At 41.8% G+C, this 19225-nt stretch overlaps 1 long non-coding RNA gene across 1 annotated transcript; it reads left to right on the plus strand.

The window, feature by feature from the left end:
- The first annotated feature begins 1091 nt into the window (after positions 1-1091).
- On the plus strand, positions 1092-15520 carry LOC144988977 (uncharacterized). The gene is made up of 7 exons (XR_013653092.1): positions 1092-2567; positions 13138-13302; positions 14145-14201; positions 14310-14342; positions 14456-14504; positions 14591-14799; positions 14920-15520. It is a non-coding gene; the product is annotated as an uncharacterized LOC144988977 (long non-coding RNA).
- Positions 15521-19225: the final 3705 nt, after the last annotated feature.

Below are 19225 nucleotides of genomic sequence, written 5' to 3' on the forward strand. Positions count from 1 at the left end.
AAACGAGCTGATATGATGCACAGGGTAGCAAGGAGGAGAACCAGGCGTCTCGTATTCAGAAAATTTCCTCTGGCTGCCCTAGCCAGACATGAACAACTTGTGAGTTAAACTTTAGCATTTGGGGGTACGCCATCTAATGGGCAAGAGTTTGACATTCTTTTTCAACACTGGAGTATGAGTTGTATAAATCCATGTAACACTCTTGTAAGTTCAGAGAAAGTTATGTGTTTTTTCTTCAGAGTCAAACCATATCAGCCTTCAACACAAAGTATTCTATACCGGTTTATTTAGAAAAAAGATTTACAGCACACTTGTTTTCTACAAAAATGCTTTCATTTTTAAAAATTAATCTGAAAACCCAAAAACCCAGCCAAAAAAACTTGAGATTTTTCAGCATTAAAAAATACTTTATAAACTAAAATGTAAGACATCAGAATAAATAGAAACATTCCAAAACTGAGATTTAATTTACAAATTGAAATAATGTTCTATTTTACACGGTCTTCCACGTATCTACTGCCTTCCCAACATAAAGGTTCCTGTCCTGCCCCTTCACGCTGACGGTCAGTCTGACACAAGACCGGATTTTCGGTTGACCCACAGGACCATCAAACATCTGGTGGAGCAGTTTCGGGTTCCTCACAATCAGGGGTGGGCACAGGAGACTGAGGTCCTGGTGTTTCTTTTCTGGCTGGCGTGTGGAACATCTACCGTGTGGTAGCCAGGGCCTTTGATATGCCACGGTCCACTGTGACTGACATTGTCCACAGGACGGCAGACCGCATCCTCCAGCTGATGAGCAGGGTCATCTGGCTTCCCAGTATGAATGAACTGCCATTAGTCGCCTCTGGTTTTGAGCAGCTCACTGGGTCTGCTGCCTTCCAAAAGGTCGTAGGGAGCATTGATAGCTGCCATATAAGAATCAAGGCCCCAAAAGAAGATCCAGCTTCTTATTTTAACAGGAAGCTTTTTTATTCAATTCAAATGCAGGCTGTTTGTGACTTGAATGCCAAATTTTTAGACATTTTTGTCGGATATCCTGGATCGGTCCATGATTCACGGGTTCTGCGCAACCGCCCAATTTACGCCAATAAAACATACCCACCTGAAGGATACATCCTTTTAGGTGATGGTGGGTATCCCTGATTGCGCAACCCATCACGCTGCTGACACCCTACAGGGAACCCCTGAGAAATGCAGTTGAGCCCCGATACAACCGGCACCACGCCAAGGCATGCTCTGTGGTGGAGAGAGCCTTTGGAATGTTGAAGACGAAGTGGAGAGCCATATTTCTGGGGGCGTTGGAAGTTAAAACAAAATTTGCTGTCAAAATCATTGCCTGCAGCGCCATCCTGCACAATATGTGCATCAGTGAAGGGGACTGGTTGGAGCCTACAGTTGTTGAGCCACAGCAGGACAACGCCAGGAACCAGCAGGACGAGCAGAGTGGCATCCGTCTGCGAGGACAAATCTCTGGTTTCCTGTCAACGCCAACTGTGCCACAAATGGCTCTAGAAGACCATGATTATTGTTAAGATGTATTAAAAAAGGGGTTAAATATAAGATGAAATTGTAAATAGTCACCGTTAATGTTTATGAGATTGTTAATGTTTTTGAGATTGTTAAAAATGGCTCAGGTTTAAATAATACTTGTTAATAATCCATTTCTGTTCATGAATTTATTAAACATATTGGAACAATAAAAATAACATTACATTTTTTCAATGATCTTTTCCAGAATTAGCAAGAGTCTTTCTTGTCTCTCTTCCTCTCTTCTGGCCCTTTCGTCCTCTCTTGTGGCTTTTTCCTCCTCTTTCCTCCTCTCTGTGTAACGGGTTTACAGAAGTATTATATATTACACAAAATTGTATTTTTTTAATTTAATTTATTTTACATCTGGCAATTAATTAGCACACCATCAGGGTCCTTTAGACTTGGGTATAAATTCATGCTCCCCCTCCCTCTCTTCCCTTTTTGCCATTCTAATCGGGAAGAGGTGAGCATGATGAAGATCTGTTTCTTTGTATTCAATGTTGGTGCTAATGTGAACTTTTTATTTTTAGTTTTGGGGCATTATCTGACTGCAGCACGTGTTGATGCCATATTTTGTTACATGCAGGTATGTTTACCCTTTTTGCCATTCTAATCGGGAAGAGTTTTGGGGCATTATCTGACTGCAGCACGTGTTGATGCCATATTTTGTTACATGCAGAAAATAAAGAAAACTGCTCCAAGAAAGTTCCTCCGGTGTCTCGTGGCTTCATGGTGCACAAAAATCACACAACGCAGAGCAGAGATCAGAAAACGGTTACATTGGTGCCGTGACCCGTTCTTCGGATTCGTCAGGCGGGCGCGAAGGTTTTTCCTCGCCCAACACGCCTGATCTGGGGGATCGCTGCGCAGCACACTGCGGAGGAATCGAAGCGGAGTTCGTCATCGGACCTGGGCCGTGTGCACGTGGCGCCGAGCACGCGCGTCGCTGCAGCGGAGGGCTTCGGCAGTGATTGACAAGAGTCTCCGGTGGAGCTGATTTCCACCTGCGTGGACGGTTGACGTCAGTAAATTAGGTGTGTGAGAAAGGTTTCATGCAACAGGTGATGTGACATTTTGGGTTTCAATTCCTTGAGTATTTTTTTTGAAGACAAAATAAAAAAAAAAATAGGGGATTTAGAGAGTGTTAGATGACAATCTTATTTTAGTTTTGTTTTGCCACAAGCTGCATTGTTTTTTTCCCCAATCTTTCTTCAAACTATGGATAAGGACAGATCTATTGGATCTTTTGCTCTCTCTCCTGCACATGGTAGAGGCAGAGGTACAGCCATGTTTCCTCCAAATGCATCGACACCTAAACCACAGTTTGAAAAATCGTCCCGAGTCGCTGATGCTGATGTTTCTGCACAATGTGATGTGACTGCAAACTCGAAGGATGGTGTCACTGATAAACTATTAGCCGAGATAGCTTCTCAGGTGGGCATTTCTATCGGCGAGAGCATTGCATCATGTATCGAGCGACGATTTGGTGGTGCTGTTACAGGTGTGCCTGGGTCAGCCATCAATGACTCCTCTATGTTAAATGTCATTTTACGACAGGATGTCAAGGAACCAGTGAGTTTTAGAGGAGATGGTACCGACACATGTTCTGTTACCGAGTGGGAAGTTTTGATGCTGTCCTATGTGAAAAAAAGGGGCATCCCTGTGCCTGAACAAGCTGAAGAAGTTTTATCAAAATTAGCTGGGAGGGCGCGTGAGGTCGTTAAAGTGGGCATACGTAGCAAGCCAGTGTTAACGTTGACTGAAGGCCCAGAGCCGATTTTTGAGTTATTGAAACAGCATTTCAGTGACACAGGAAACTCTAATCTGCCCTTGGCTGATTTTTATGCGACAAAACCCCACTCTGGTGAACACCCGTTTGACTATTGGCTGCGACTAAACAGGGCTTTGGAGTTGACTGAAGACACCTTAAAAAGACAGAATGTGACTTTTGACTGTTTGTCACGTGACTTGGTCACAATGTTTATTCAGAACTGTCCAGACCCTGAACTGTCATTGATATTGAGGTGTAAGCCCATGACTCATTGGACCGTTGCAGACATTCATGAAAGGCTGGTTGACCATTGTAAGGTCCACAAACGCAAGTCCATGCAACATGGTGACAGTGTTTGGTTGTTGCGACAGCAGGGTGTATCTCCTACGCAGCAAAGTGTACCCCCTGTCTTCGCGGGAGCTGCAGCTGTGGCGCCTCCTGTCGAACAGCCAATTGAGAGCTCTCAGGATCGCCTGGACAAGGTCATTTCCATGCTTGAACGTGTTCTTGCGCAACAACAGCCTAGGTCGCATAGTACGAGCGCTGTGCCCACACGGAAACCTGGAGCTAAAGCCACTGTGCCCTGTGCTGTCTGTGGAGATTCGAGGCACAATACTGTCTACCACTGCAGGTCTGATCGTCTGTGCTTTCGTTGTTTTGCACCCGATCACACGAAGGCAGAGTGTTCCAGTCCAATGAAACAAAATGTACGGCAGCAGGAAAACTAGGTGGCCTGCATGTGGTAGGGGCAAGTGTTGGGCCTGAATGTGTTCCCCCTGAAGATGACAGAGTGGATATGGATCAAGTGTATCAAAGTGTGTGCCAAGAGAGTAAAATGGGACGGATACCGGTGATTCAGAATGTTCGAAGACTCAAACAGAATGATGACTTATTCTATGAAAAGGTGATGCTGGGTGGTACAGTGACTGTTTCGGCATTACTGGACAGTGGTTCGATGGCTTGCACTCTAAGCTCTAGAGTAATTCCTCAGCTGTTACAGCATGCTGTGTTGAAGGACCCCAACCTCCAACCTACGGACGCCGTGCTAATTGGGTGCGGGGGCTCGAAGACCTTACCCGTGGGCATGTGTGACATTGCGATGGAACTCTATGGATGCAGTGTATTAGTCCCTACTTTGGTGGTGGATGACCAGAGCGAGGACTTGATTGTTGGCAGTAACCTGTTAAGGTACGTGATTAGTGGCCTGGAGAAGGAACGTCTTGACAGTGACACTACAGCGCGTGACTGCGGGAGTGATTCAGGACAGCAACTGCTGAGTTTAATAGCTGGAGTGGAGACTAAGGTCCCAGAAGCGGTGGGAACTGTCAAACTCAGGAAAGCTGTCACTCTGGAGCCTGTGACCGAACATCTGGTGTGGGCCAAGCTGCAATTGGTGGACAAACAGGTTGCAGGCAGTGTAGTGGTAGTTGAGCCTACGCGTGCTAGAACCAGACCAAGATCAGTTATAGTCGGAAGATCAGTTGCTATTCTGAGGGAGGATGGTTGGCTGCCTCTCAAAGTGATCAATCCGTCTCACAAACCTGTAACCATTAAACGAAACGCTAAGTTGGCTGATGTGTCTCTCTGTGAGACGGTTGAGGAGTTTGATGCTGATCAGTCTGCAGTTAGTCAGCAAGTGCAGTTCCATGGCGACCGTGTGACCATTTCCAGCCTTGTGTCCGACACGTCCACCTTGCCAGACCGTCCTCAAGTCGGACCACTCACTGTAGCCAGTTCACTTCAGTCAAAGTTGGGTGAACTGGGTTTATCAGTCATTGATGTTGAGTCGTGTGAAGTTTCTCCGGCGTACAAAGCTAAATTGACAGATCTCATTGTGAAATACCAGTCTATCTTTTCTAGGGAGAAGTTAGATTGTGGTAAGGCCACTGGTTGCCTACACCGTATCAGAGTAACAGATGACAAACCTTTCAGATTTCCATGTAGGCGCATACCACCGACCCAGTATGAGAAACTCAGAGAAGCTCTGAATGAAATGGAAGAGCGTGACATTATAAGGAAGTCCAGCAGTGCGTATGCGTCACCCCTTGTGGTGGTCTTAAAGAAAAATGGGGATTTAAGAATTTGTAATGACTTCCGCTGGCTTAATGCTCGCACAGTCAAGGATGCACATCCGCTTCCCCATCCGGCGGATGCATTGTCTGCTTTAGGTGGTAATGCCTTCTTCTCAACGATGGATTTGACCTCTGGCTATTACAATGTAGAAGTTCATGAGGACGACAAGAAATTTACAGCCTTCCCTTCGCCATTTGGTTTGTATGAGTACAACAGGATGCCCCAGGGCCTTTGTAACAGTCCGGCGACGTTCATGAGGATGATGTTGGGCATTTTTGGCGATCAGAACTTTCTCAGTCTGTTGTGTTATTTGGATGATGTTTTGGTGTTTGCTCCCACTGAGAGTCTGGCCCTTGACCGTTTGGAAATGGTCTTTCAGAGACTCCAGTCACACAACCTCAAGCTCGCGCCAAAGAAATGTAATTTCTTGAGACGTTCAGTTAAGTTCCTTGGACATTTCATCAGTGCCGATGGCATCCAGTCTGACCGAGATAAAGTGGCGGCAATCACATCCATAACGGAATCTGACCTTATGGAGAACGGCACGAATATTCCTTCACGCCGCAAGGTCCGTTCTTTCCTGCCGCTGTTCAGACTGACGTCTGGTTCTGGACGTCCACGTGGAGTTGGCAGAAAGCGCCATGTTCAAACGAAGCTTGGTGCTGATGATTGGACTGATGAGTGTAGGTCAGCTTTTAGCAAACTCAAACAGGCATTGTTGGACCAGGTCATGCTTGCTCATCCTAACTTTGATGAACCATTTTTGCTCTCTGTTGATGCCTCTGCTGACGGTTTAGGCGCTGTCTTGTCACAAGTTCCTGTTGGTGGTAAAATAGCGAGACCTATAGCGTTTGCAAGCAAGTCCCTCAGTTTTGCTCAGTCAAAATATCCTGCGCACAGATTAGAGTTTTTCGCACTCAAATGGGCAGTGTGTGATAAATTTCACTATTGGTTAAAGGGTCATCCGTTCACTGTGTGGACGGATAATAACCCCTTAACTTATATTTTGTCCAAAGCTCGTCTGGATGCGTGTGAGCAGAGGTGGATAGCTAAACTTGCTCCGTTTCAGTTTGACATCAAGTACATTCCGGGACCTCGTAATGTCGTTGCTGATGCTCTGAGCAGGGAGCCATTTGTGCAGTCCAGCGCATCTCATCTCTTAACCAGAATGCCATATGCTGAGTTGCTTGCTGGGGCTGCTGCAGTGGGGGCCACTGGCATCCAGGATGCTTTTCGATGGTCTGCTAACCCACGTGATGTGACTTCAGTGTGTGGTCAACCTGTCGCTATGCAGTGCGCAACAGTTGTTCAGTCTGGTTCTGTTTCGTCCGATGAAGTTGCTACTGTGTTCGACCGCGTCGGAAATTTTAACTCGGAGTTGGTCCAGCATGCTATGCTTTTGCCTCAGTTTCCCCAGACAGTCCTGATGCCCCCACATGTTGGCTCAGCAGTTCTCTCTCTCGATGAGTTGGCAGAAAAACAAAGGACAGACCTGGAGTTGAGCAGAGTGATTTTCTTTTTAGAAAGAGGAAGAAGACCATCAAGGAGGGAGCGAGCCATGGAATCTGCTGGGGTCGTAAACTTTTTGAGGAGCTGGGGGAAACTCACTATGAGAGATGGGGTTCTGTATCGTGTGGCTGTGCATCCTGTGACTAAAAAGAAATCCTACCAGTTTGTTGTTCCTGTTTCCTTGCGCCGCAAAGTTTTGTGTGGTGTTCACGATGAAGCGGGTCATCAGGGACAGCATAGGACTCTTTACCTGGCGAGACAGAGGTTTCATTGGCTTGGGCTTTCTAGCGATGTGGCGGAGTATGTTAAACACTGTAGACGGTGTGTGGTTTCTAAAGCACCTGAGCCTGAAGCTAGGGCGCCTCTGGAGAGCATTCATACCTCTGAACCTCTTGAACTGGTTTGTGTTGACTTTTGGTCGGCTGAAGACTCCAGCAACAGGTCCTTGGATGTGCTCGTCGTCACTGACCATTTCACCAAAATGGCGCACGCGTTCTTGTGTCCTAATCAGTCGGCCAAAGCAGTTGCTCACCAACTTTGGCACAACTACTTTTGTGTCTATGGATTTCCTAGACGGTTACATTCTGACCAGGGTGCCACTTTTGAGAGTGCGCTCATCGCGGAGTTGTTGAGTGTTGCCAGGGTACAAAAATCGCATACTACCCCCTACCATCCAATGGGTAACGGTTCGTGCGAAAGAATGAACCGTACTCTAGGCAACATGATTCGAGCACTGCCCCCCAGAGCGAAACATCGTTGGCCTAATGCCTTGAAATCCTTAACATTTGCTTATAACTGCACTGTGCACGAAACAACAGGCTACGCCCCGTTTCTGCTAATGTTTGGGCGAGTGCCACGTTTGCCGGTGGATGTTATGTTTGGCTCTGTTCTTCATGATCAGGAGGTTGTGGACTATGACCGTTATGTTGAATCCCTGCGCAAGACCATGAAAGAGGCTATGGCCGTGGCGCAGTCAATGGCAGTGAAACAACTTCAGCGCCATTCACAACTGTACGACAGGAAAGTGCGTGGTGCACCAGTTGATGTGGGTGATCATGTGTTGTTAGCCAACAAGGGTGAACGTGGGAAGAGAAAACTCGCTGATCGGTGGGAAAATACAGTCTATGTCGTGCTTGAGAAAAATGATCAGAGCCACACTTTCAAGATTCAGAACCCCACGAGTGGGCGTTCGAAAGTTGTTCATCGTAATCTGCTCATGCCTGTTAATTTTCTGCCTCTTCATGACTCTGACATCACTGCCCAGGAACCAAGTATTTCCTCGGTTTCAAGCTCTGTGGATGCTAGGGATGACAGGTCTGCAAGTGATGTTTCCTCTGCATCAGTTGAGTTCAGAACGAGAGTTTGGGTGTCTGAGCTGCCGTCAGCATCTGGCAGTGTTTTGACGATTGAGGAAAACGGTCCGCAGGGTGTTGCAGTGGGTGATGACGCATCAGACGCGAATGCTGGAGTGTGCGACCCTATTCCTGCAATATGCCCAGACTTGGAGACTGTTGCCCCTGACTCTGTTTTGACTACTGACTGTACTGTGCTCACAGTTGACAGAGTCCCTCCCCGCAGATCTAGAGCTGGACGTTTTCTGAGACCAGTGACTCCACTTATTGAAATGATGCACCAGAGATCTGCGTCGGCCTTTTGAATGTAGGAGTGTGATTGTTTTGTTTTTATGCTAACAGTGTTTGCAACATTTTTGTAATGTTGTCTTTTTGTGTTGTCAGTTTTTTTCTTCTTTCCTGGAGTCATGTATTACAGTTGCATTTGTTTGTGATATGTAAGTGGGCATATTCTTTTCCCTATGTGTGTGGATGGGTTTTGGCCATTCCTTTCTTCACGCTGATCCTTTGGGATGTTTTTCTAAACTGGGATTTGTAACTGTAATTGTATCGTACCTACTCCTCAGAGTGTTTGGACCGGTGTGTTTGGGTTCCTTTATACATGCTTTATTTTGTGTAATTCTAGGGGGGTGAATGTAACGGGTTTACAGAAGTATTATATAATTACACAAAATTGTATTTTTTTAATTTAATTTATTTTACATCTGGCAATTAATTAGCATGCCATCAGGGTCCTTTAGACTTGGGTATAAATTCATGCTCCCCCTCCCTCTCTTCCCTTTTTGCCATTCTAATCGGGAAGAGGTGAGCATGATGAAGATCTGTTTCTTTGTATTCAATGTTGGTGCTAATGTGAACTTTTTATTTTTAGTTTTGGGGCATTATCTGACTGCAGCACGTGTTGATGCCATATTTTGTTACATGCAGGTATGTTTACCCTTTTTGCCATTCTAATCGGGAAGAGTTTTGGGGCATTATCTGACTGCAGCACGTGTTGATGCCATATTTTGTTACATGCAGAAAATAAAGAAAACTGCTCCAAGAAAGTTCCTCCGGTGTCTCGTGGCTTCATGGTGCACAAAAATCACACAACGCAGAGCAGAGATCAGAAAACGGTTACATCTGCTCTCTGCCTTTTCTAAAATACTGAAAAGGCTGCCCCGCCGTGGTCTCTTAGCTGGCGGCCGTTCCTCCTCCTCTTAATCTTCCCCTGCCTGCTGCTGCTGTTGTTGGACTGAGGCAGAGGATGCTCCAGAGGATGTGAGAGGGTTCTCCCAGCATGAGGCATGGAGGGCTAACAGATGCCCTGCTGCCTATTGCCTCATGCTTCTAGGAGAACCAATTCCACGATGCTGCTGAAGCTTCCCCTGCCTCACTGCCACTGCGAGGCCTTATAAGTTCCTTGAAATACCAAAAGGACACTTGTGAAAAAATATCTTAATTAAATTTACACAGACATTTCTAGGCCTTTATTTCTTCACAAACCTTGTATGTTTTCTTTAGGTTCTCCCATTTTTTTGCAGCTCTGGCTGGACTAATAAATTCTGTCAGCCCCAATTCCCGTATTACTGCTCTAAATACAAGGTAACAACAAAAACCTTTACCCCAAATGACAATGATTAACACTTTAATGGTAAATGAATAAAAATCTGAGCTGTATCTACTCCCATCCGGCAGCTGAGGCGAATCTTTTGCCTGAAAACAGGCTCTCCTCCATCCGCAGGCGGATCAATCTCTCCACATCCTCGTCTGTCCCTACATATGTAAAAACATTTTGAAAAACGCATTAATAACTAATAACTGCGGTTAGAACTCATCCTTTTTGGATGTACTACTACCTCCTGGGTTTGTTTTTAGCCTTCGACGCTAGTTAGCGTTAGCTTTAGCATTACTTCAAAATAATGTAGTTTGTCGATTGAGGAATATAACATATTAAATATGTTATCTAATATATATACAAATATATTTGTCAACAGATACTTGCTACTTCTTCAAATACTTACATTTATAAGTCATCTTCTTCACGCCACCGTCTGCCATTTTCTGATCCATCAAACGCAATGTATTGTGGGTCAGACACAATGCATTCTGGTTTGAACGCAGTGCATTCTGGACAATATTCGCCAAACGAGTGAGCATCGATTCACACTGGTTTTTCGTAGAGACTTCTGGCAAATTTCTAGTGCACATGACTACATTGAACTGTAGATTCGGACACCCCTACAAAATGGCGACCGCACTATATAGTGAACTATATAGTGCACTATATAGTGCACTATATAGGGGTTAGGGCAGTAAATCAGACACAGGGTCTGTTTCTGCTTTCTGTGTCGGAGTGTTTCTTTAGTTGGTCTGTTATCATGCTGGTTCCAAGTCCTGTTATGTTTGTGGAGTTTTTCCCCCCTATGTGTGGTGGTTTTTTGTTATTAAAAGATCACTGGATCTTCCCTCAACTTAGGAGTCTATTTCTGCATTTGGGTCATCCTGATATACCGTAACAGAGTCTAGTACTAATAAAGTATTTTAATGATTAATTATGGCAGCAGAATCTAAAACTAATTAAAAACATCCATTTTCTTTGCTTTTAACAGTATTTTCCAAAGAAACATTTAGATTTTTGCCCTGCAATCCAGTGTTTTAATAACTGACAAAAGTATACCTTAGATATAAAAAGAAAAAGCTAAAGTTAGCCCAGAGACATTACCATAGTGTTTTAAGGTTGTGTTCCGAGATAAGATGAGCCAAAATGTGTTTTTGTGAATCCATAAAACAGAAACTGATAAGAAAGTGTTTTACAAAAGCTAGATAAAGTCAGTTACATTAAGTTTACTATACTCTAATAACCTGCTGTATTCTACAAAGACGGAAACAATCATTACTGATAAAATCGGTCCAATAATTCACAGCTACAGATGCTTCAAGGTGACCTTTGATCATTGTTTAGTGCGCCATGCTCAACACAGACCAGAGTGAATGTTCTTGCTGCTTTCTTCAAACAAACAAGATAAGGCTGTTGTGTATGGAAGCATGAGTGTCTCATAATTCAAAATCAGAGTCAATACCGGAAAGGTTTTATCATTTTCACAATGAAGCTGCGTTTTTTGACTCAAATATAAAACGAAAAATCAACCCCCCAAACCACTTTTTCTTTTTAATATTCAACACCGCTCATTCTGTCACTTCATTAAAATGATAAAGAAAAGGGTTTTGACATTTCATTTTCAAAAAGTTCTCTAGTAAATGTGTACCAAAATTCAATTACAAATATCTATTTTGAGAACTAAAATGTGTTAGCCTAAATGCTTTTTCAATTTCACAATATAACTGCATCAATTGACTCTAAAATAAAATTTAAAAAAATCATTTCTCCAAAATGCCTTTTCATTTTCTTCTTCAGCAGCGCTCATTCTGTGACGTAATTAACCCTTGTGCTATCTTAGATGACCCCCCCCTTACATTGACGTCTTATCCCTGCCATGACAAAGGTGGATAAAGGTGGAAAGATTTCATGTAATCCATGGACACCAGTGAACATCACAAATCATTGAAGAAAAAAGGTTTAGTGCACTGTCTAGTGGGTCTAGATGACCCAACTCCCAATGTTTAAGTGCCTAGGATAGCACAAGGGTTAAAGCAAAAATGCAAAGATGGGATTGCATTTTCGTTTTCACATCCACCGCGCAAAAAACTGTTGCATAATTTATTTCCAGTCAGCATTTCCAGGAGGGAGGCAGGGCAATGACTTACAATAAGTGCTTACTAGGTGTGGCGCTACAGACGAGACTTTGGCTCGCAAACAGGAGCAGCTAATCTGTTGTAACACCCACCTAAACAAAGTGCCAAAAATGGGTGGGATTAAGCAAAGTGAGTGTATTGTTTATTACACACATATATTCATATTAAAAAAAGTACCTAAATATGCAAAAAATGTGAATTTAAATAAAATAAATACCCCTCCCCCTCCAATCCAGAGTTCTCATAAAAATAAAATACGTCAAGACAAAGACTACTCCGTTGGTGTGATTTTCTTAGAAAAGTTTTTTTTTTGTCAAAATGATGGATCAAAAAGCTGATCTTAGCCCAAATTTTGATTTTAAGCTGAGTACAGGTTTGTGATTAGATTTTATATCCAGATTTTGATATATTCTTATTTTATATTATTGTAAACTATTAAAATAATGTTACCACTTGCCGTTTAGGCCAGTGCAATGATGTAGAACATTTAGGCTATGTGACCGGAACTTCTTTTTTAGGTGTCCATTATCACTTTTTACTGGTAACCCTGCAGCCAATGACAATGGAGTATTCACCCGGGCCATGATATTACTGGTTAAGCTTTATTATTGCATTCCAGTGAGATAATTGCTATTATCAGCAACATCTGCTTCTTTTTTTGTTTTCTTTGTAAAAGTGTCGTTTTGGACAATGAAGATGCTTAATGTTACTGCTTGAGGACGGATCAAAGACCCACAGATTGATTACTTTGAATGAAAGCCTACTTCTGCTATTATAGCAGTTTTAAAAGGATTTCTAGGTTTTCTAATGTTTTCTTGCATATGAATAGTGTGGGGTCAGCAGCCCCTCACCATAAAAAAAAGTGACCTGATTGCTCTGGTGTGGCTTTGAAAAATCATAGGCTTTAATAATTTTATATTAATAAATATAATTAGGCTATTATTTCAGTAATTCACACAATTAGTCAGAAATGCTCAAAGTTATCTGATCTATAAATACTAAAGTGCTATGTGACTGTCCAATCATAAAACATAATATGTTCTCATCACACAGGTGTGTGTGTAAGCAGTGAATTGTTCTTTTGACCCAGATGTCTCCTAAGTGAACCCATTTTCAGGTTTGTGTATCCTAACAGTTCTTATTCTTGTGTTGCTTTTTTTGTAGAGCCTTTCAGCGCTGTGGTTCAAGAACCATCATCTTTGGCTAAAGATGATTTGACCACATCCAGAAAAAGGAAGCTAAACTACTCTCCTGAAGGGGTGACTGCTAAGAAAATAAGGAAACTTTCTCCGCGTAGCAGCAACCCACTACCCCTTGACTCTGATAGTGGTAAGATGATTATAACACTATTGTTTTTTATCACTGATAACAAAAATAAATATTTGACCTTAAAAGGTGGTTTGAATTCAGACACACAGGAGGATCACTAATAAAAGTAAAACAAATTGCATTTTTATTAAAATGTATGAGAAACATTTAAAAAAAAAATATGTTATTTGGTCAAATATATCAAAGGATAAATTTAAAATGTATGAGTCCAAATGTTTTAAAGCTCATCTTCTGCAAACCTCTGTGTTTGTCAATGAAACAATTTTCACACATAACATTTCAGACTCTTGCTTAAAATATTATGTGTCCAATAAACCTAAAAGGACAAAAAAAAGTCATATAAAATCTACATTTTGTTTTAATGTACATTTTTAAAATTCCACATATTTAGGCATAATTTGTGCAATAAAATAACGGCAGTACTTCTATTAAGCACACATTATTCATTAAGGAACAGAAAATATCAAGTCGATTGTCAGTTATTTCCATTTAAGACAGACGTTTTTCAAAAGTTTGGCAAATACAGATAACGTTTGAGTCTCTGTGTTTTTACCTAAACTTTAAATAGTTATAACACATTGTTTTAACCGTTAAAAGAGAATATCAAAGTAGAAAGAATTATTTACCATGAATACTCAGTCATGTTTGACAGAAAGTAATAAATTAAAGCAATAATTTCATAACAGATCTTCTGAAGCTTTTCTCGCTGTCTGGGAGGAAACTGTGACCTTTAATGAATTTACTGAACCTTTCATTTTTGTCCCTCAGAAGACAATTGAATCCTTTCATTCTGGGGTTACTTTTTCTTTACAGTTTATCAAATGTGTGCCTTCTCTTTTCAGAAGATTCCAGCAAAAGTGAGACAGAACAAGAGGCAAGCAACAGAAACCAATTTGAAGGTGAAAATAATAGTCAGGTTTCTTAATAAGTGAAGGATAACATTAAAATCCTGTTGAAATAGCTTTTTCTCACAGTCATAACCGAAGTCATCTGGTGTGTCTCTGCAGTAAAGTACGAGAAGCAGGGCCTCCTGGGAGAAGGTATGGGTCCGTTTATGCTGGCTTTCGTGTTTCTGATCGTTTCCCAGTAAGTGTGATATAGAGAAGCTCTTGATGGAGCAGATCAGGAGGGAAATGCTCACTGTGTCTTACAGGTCGTGATCAAATACGTATATCCCACAATCAAAGATCTTAAGACAACCAGTAAGTTTAGCAACCACTGGTGCTCACCTTAAGTCTCACCGGTGCAGCTTCTCACCCTCAACTTACACTTTCCTGGCATTTTACAGGATGATGATGATGGTAGCAGATACCAACAGAGGTTCTCATCATGCACAAGGCAGCTGATGGAGAAGCGGGAACCACAGATGCCGTGTCTCTGCTTGACTACTATGATCTCGAAGAAAATCTGATTTTAGTCATGGAAAGACCAACCCCAGTCGAGTGCCTTTTCGACTACAGAATCAAAAAACTAATCCTGGATGAAGAACAGACCAAGGTAGGCTGGTTAAGACATGACCACCTGCTCACAGTGGGTCCTTGTTTTCTCTTTGCCCTCTGAGGAGGAGGTCTTCTTCCATGTGTTTTGTGAGTGTTCTGTATCTTCTGTCTTCCTCAGATCATTCTGAAGCAGCTAGTTAAGTTGCTAAAGAGCTGGAAGACAAAGAAATCTTCCATTAGGATATAAAAATGGAAAAAATCATTAAAGAGCTCAACTGTCCCGCGTGTTCGCCTAATTGACTTCGGCATCAGCAGTTTGATGAAGAGGGACACTACACACATATACATCTGGAGTGAGTGATCAGCCTTCTGCTTCAGTTTTACACTATTTTTACTCCTTAGGGGGCAGATAGAACATAGTTAAAGGAGTTTTCCTGTCCAGTTATTTCTGAAATTTGAATTTCAGAGTAAAAAAGGATGCATAGAGACATCCAATAACTGATGTTGGAACAGCTGACAGACACAAAACTTACTTTTTTGTGGTTTTCAGAAACAACTTGTCGAGGCCCCCCTGAGTTTAAACATTGTCACTCCTATTCAGCCGGGTCCACCACATTATGGCAGGTTGGAGTGGTAATGTTCGAACTGCTAAATGAACGTCCTTTACAGGCAACAGGGCTCCAGACTGCGAGCAATTGGTCGCATTTTGCGACCAAAATTTGAGAGTGTGCGACTGAATTTTACATCCAGTCGCACATGCGCGACCAGTAAATTTGCTTCCCCCATCCTTCGTATTTTTTATACATTAAACTTGGAAGGGGCACGTCAATGATCAATGAAATAATCAATGAGACGCAAGCCCACACGGACGCAGGCAGACACACACACTCGCGCACATACTCATGAAACGCGAGCACGTACACTCACGCGTGATACCTCTCTGTGAGGCGGCCACTGCGTGTGAGAAGAATAGGGAAAGCCACTGTGAGTGGCTAAATGCGTGTAGGGGGAGGGCCCTAGAGATAATTGAGTGCGCGTAAACATCTGTGGGAAGGAAATGGAGACAAATATCACAACCTGATATGTGCGTCTGAGCTATGGGTAAGTGAACTATTGATTCATTCTTCCGACCTGCAGCTAGTGTACCAGTGCCAGAGTGTACAGCAGGGGTCTCAAACTTGCGGCCCGCGGGCCATTTGCGGCCCCCAAGATGATATTTTGCGGCCCCCGCCTTAATATGAAGGTTTAATGTTACTGCAGCCCGCCAGTTTGTATGAATGACACTTTTTCATTGTCGTGCGGGAAGCTGACCAACCAATCACAGTGGGGTAAATGACTCTTAGGGGCGTGACAATGACAGGGTTTGAAAGCAGGAAACCTGACGGCCCCCTCCCTGGACCACATTAAGGAGTTCCTTACTTTCCTTTAGAACGTATTTATTCGCTCGTAATTTTCTAAATACATTCAGTCCGTGCTGAACTTTTCTCTGGGCCGCACAGACCCGGAGGAAGGTTTAGGTTTTGGTTACGGTTACGGCGGCGCATCAAACGGTTATGCACGGCCGTTACGGCAGCACTCCGCTCCCGCGGGAGTCGGGTCAGCTGAGGAGAATAAAAGTCCCACACGTACATGCGTGACAGCTAACGGGGCTTGAACTTTAAACACGCTCGAGCAAAAACAACATTAGTTTTAGACACACTGAAAAAACGTGGGGAAAATGCAACGATAGACGTGTTTGAGATGAACCGGCACCTCGCCTGGATCATTGGGGACACCAGGCGGGGGGGCTGTGCGATGAAAGCGAATCTGCAGCAAGACTGAAGGACAACAGGAAATTGCAGTTGTCCTTAACATTCAATTTAGTTTTAATATTCTTCTCCCCCTTCGTATGATCTGTGTTATTATATATTTTATGATTATTTTAATGTTTTGTGATGTATGTAGCCTTTTTTAATGAATTTGTATTTTAAATTATTTTAATTAATCACTCCACTACAAAAACCATCAGGACACATGTCCCATAATGCATTGTTTTGTAGTCTGTAGGGCAGCTTTCAGTCAGTTCAGTTTCCAGCTGTGTCCGGGTAGGTTTGCCCCTTCCTCCCACCCCTTTCTCGCGATATTTTTGTGATGATTGACAGTTGATGTTGGAGCAAAAACAAAAATATATGTCACACACCAGGTGATCTGTGCAGCGTTGAGTTCACCTGGGTGATCTCAAACACGCTTATTGTGCATCTTGGCTGCACCTATTTGGTGTCACAAAGATAAATTTCCATCCGTTTTCTTATTACTTTTTTGTACTGTCATGACAGCGATGATGCTGTCAGTTTACCTTGTTGCATCTTCAAAAGTGCAGAATAAAATGTGACACTGCATTTGAAACAGCACATTGTAATTTATGCATCTATTATTAAAGTATTTATTAGTAATACAGTGGAAATTAGTAGATTTGGTTAGCATGTTGATTTATGGTATGCGCCCCTAAATTTTCTGGTTGTGCCCCTAAAATTTTCAGTTAGGGGCCACTGTGCTCCTAGTGAAAAAAGTTAGTCTGGAGCCCTGGGCAAAGAAATTCTTTTGGAAGGACTTAAAGATACGTGCGGAGGAGTCTAAAGGTAAAAAATTAAAAAAAAGGTCCCAACTTAACTGAATGGATGGATCGGTGCATCTGTCAGCTTCATCCTTTTATTTTTTTTTTTCATAGATTGCATAGATTGGAGTAGCTTCTTTGTCAGCAGTGGCTGAGTGGATAAAACCACCCGGTCATGAAGAGATAAAGAAATTCCTAAAATAAAACTACTTCAAAAAAAAGTTCCTTCCTCCAAGCAAAAAGAAAACCTTGTTTTCCTCGTAGTATAATTGCCTAAGTTTATCAGTAGTTTTAAAAAATTTATTTTTCATCTCGTTTAATAAATGACCTTTGGATATTCGTCTGTAATAAATTGTTTTCGGCCTTGAATATTATTTGAGCAGTACAATACTCTACTAGATCATAAAATTTTAGTAATTTTGATTGTGTGAATAATTTATTTGTGTGCTCAAGGTAATTGACTTTGTGTATGATTCGTATTGCTCTCTTTTGAAGTATTGAAGGTGAAAGTAACGTTGTTCTATAGTTGTTCCCCAAAACCTCTACACAACAAGAAAAATATGGTAAGACCAATGTAAAGTATAACATGTGGAGAGATTTGTGGTCCAGAACCAGTCTAGCTTTATTCAAAACAGAAATGCTTCTGGATAGTTTGGTTTGAAAGTACCTAATATGTGCTTTCCAGGTTAGTTTTTCATCAATTATGACGCCAAGAAATTTATTTTCATAAATTCTTTCAAGTTTGTATGCATGTCAATGTTAATATTTTTACCCTCATGATGACCAAATAACATCATTTTTGTTTTACTTAAATTTAGTGAAAGTTTATTTACATCAAACCACAGCTTCAGTTTTTCCATCTCCTTCTTGAAAATTTCTATAAGTTGCTGCAAATCATCCCAATCGCAAAAAACATTTGTCGTCAGCAAATAAAACTAGCCGTAATTTATGAGAAACCTTAAATAAATCATTTATATATAAAATAAATAATATTGGTCCCAGAACCGACCCCTGAGGGACAAACAATATCCAAACATTGGGAACAAGCACTTTCAACCTTTAAAAACTGCTTTCTGTTGCTTAAATTGCTTCTGATCCAGTCCAACACTAACCCCCTAATGCCATACCATTCCAATTTATTAATTAATATACAGTGGTTAATTGCGTTGGAAGCTTTTTTTAAATCAATAAATATCCCGATTACATGTTTTTTTATCATCAATTGCATTTGTTATATTTTCTATTACATTCATCAGGGCCAGTGATGTTGATCAATTTGACCTGAACCCATACTGTCCTTCGTCCAGTATATTGTGCTTTTCGATGAAAGAGTTCAATCTACTTATGAACAATTTTTCCAGTATCTTTGATAACCGCGGTAACATAGAAACTGGCCTATAGTTTGTGAAGTGATGCTTGTTCCCCAATTTTGTACAATGGTATAACTTTTGCTATTTTCATTTGATTAGGAAAGGAACCTGTTTGGAATGATAAATTAAAAACATATTCTAATGGTTTCAGAATTCCATTGATTACTGTTTTCACCAAAGCCATAGCAATGCCATTAAAATCAGTAGAGAATTTGCCTTTCATTCCTTTCACTGTCTTTTATATTTCATTTTCAGTAACTGGGTTAAGAACCACTGAACTCGGATTTCTGTCAATTAATAATCGCACTTCCTTTCCAAATGTTCCTGGATCCGGAATTTGTTTTTCTAATTCAGGTCCCACATTCACAAAAAAATCATTAAATCTTTTAGCAATGTCTTCCCTTTGATCTATTTCTTTATTCTTACTTCTTTTTAATGAATTACATCCCAATTATGCTCAATTAGTTCAGCTTTAAATGTATTGATGGAGGTTACTCTTTGACCGTTTGCACAATCTAATG

This window comes from Oryzias latipes, chromosome 22, assembly GCF_053564925.1.
Source record: "Oryzias latipes strain Hd-rR chromosome 22, Olatipes_Hd-rR_3.1".
NCBI classification, from domain to species: Eukaryota; Metazoa; Chordata; class Actinopteri; order Beloniformes; family Adrianichthyidae; genus Oryzias; species Oryzias latipes.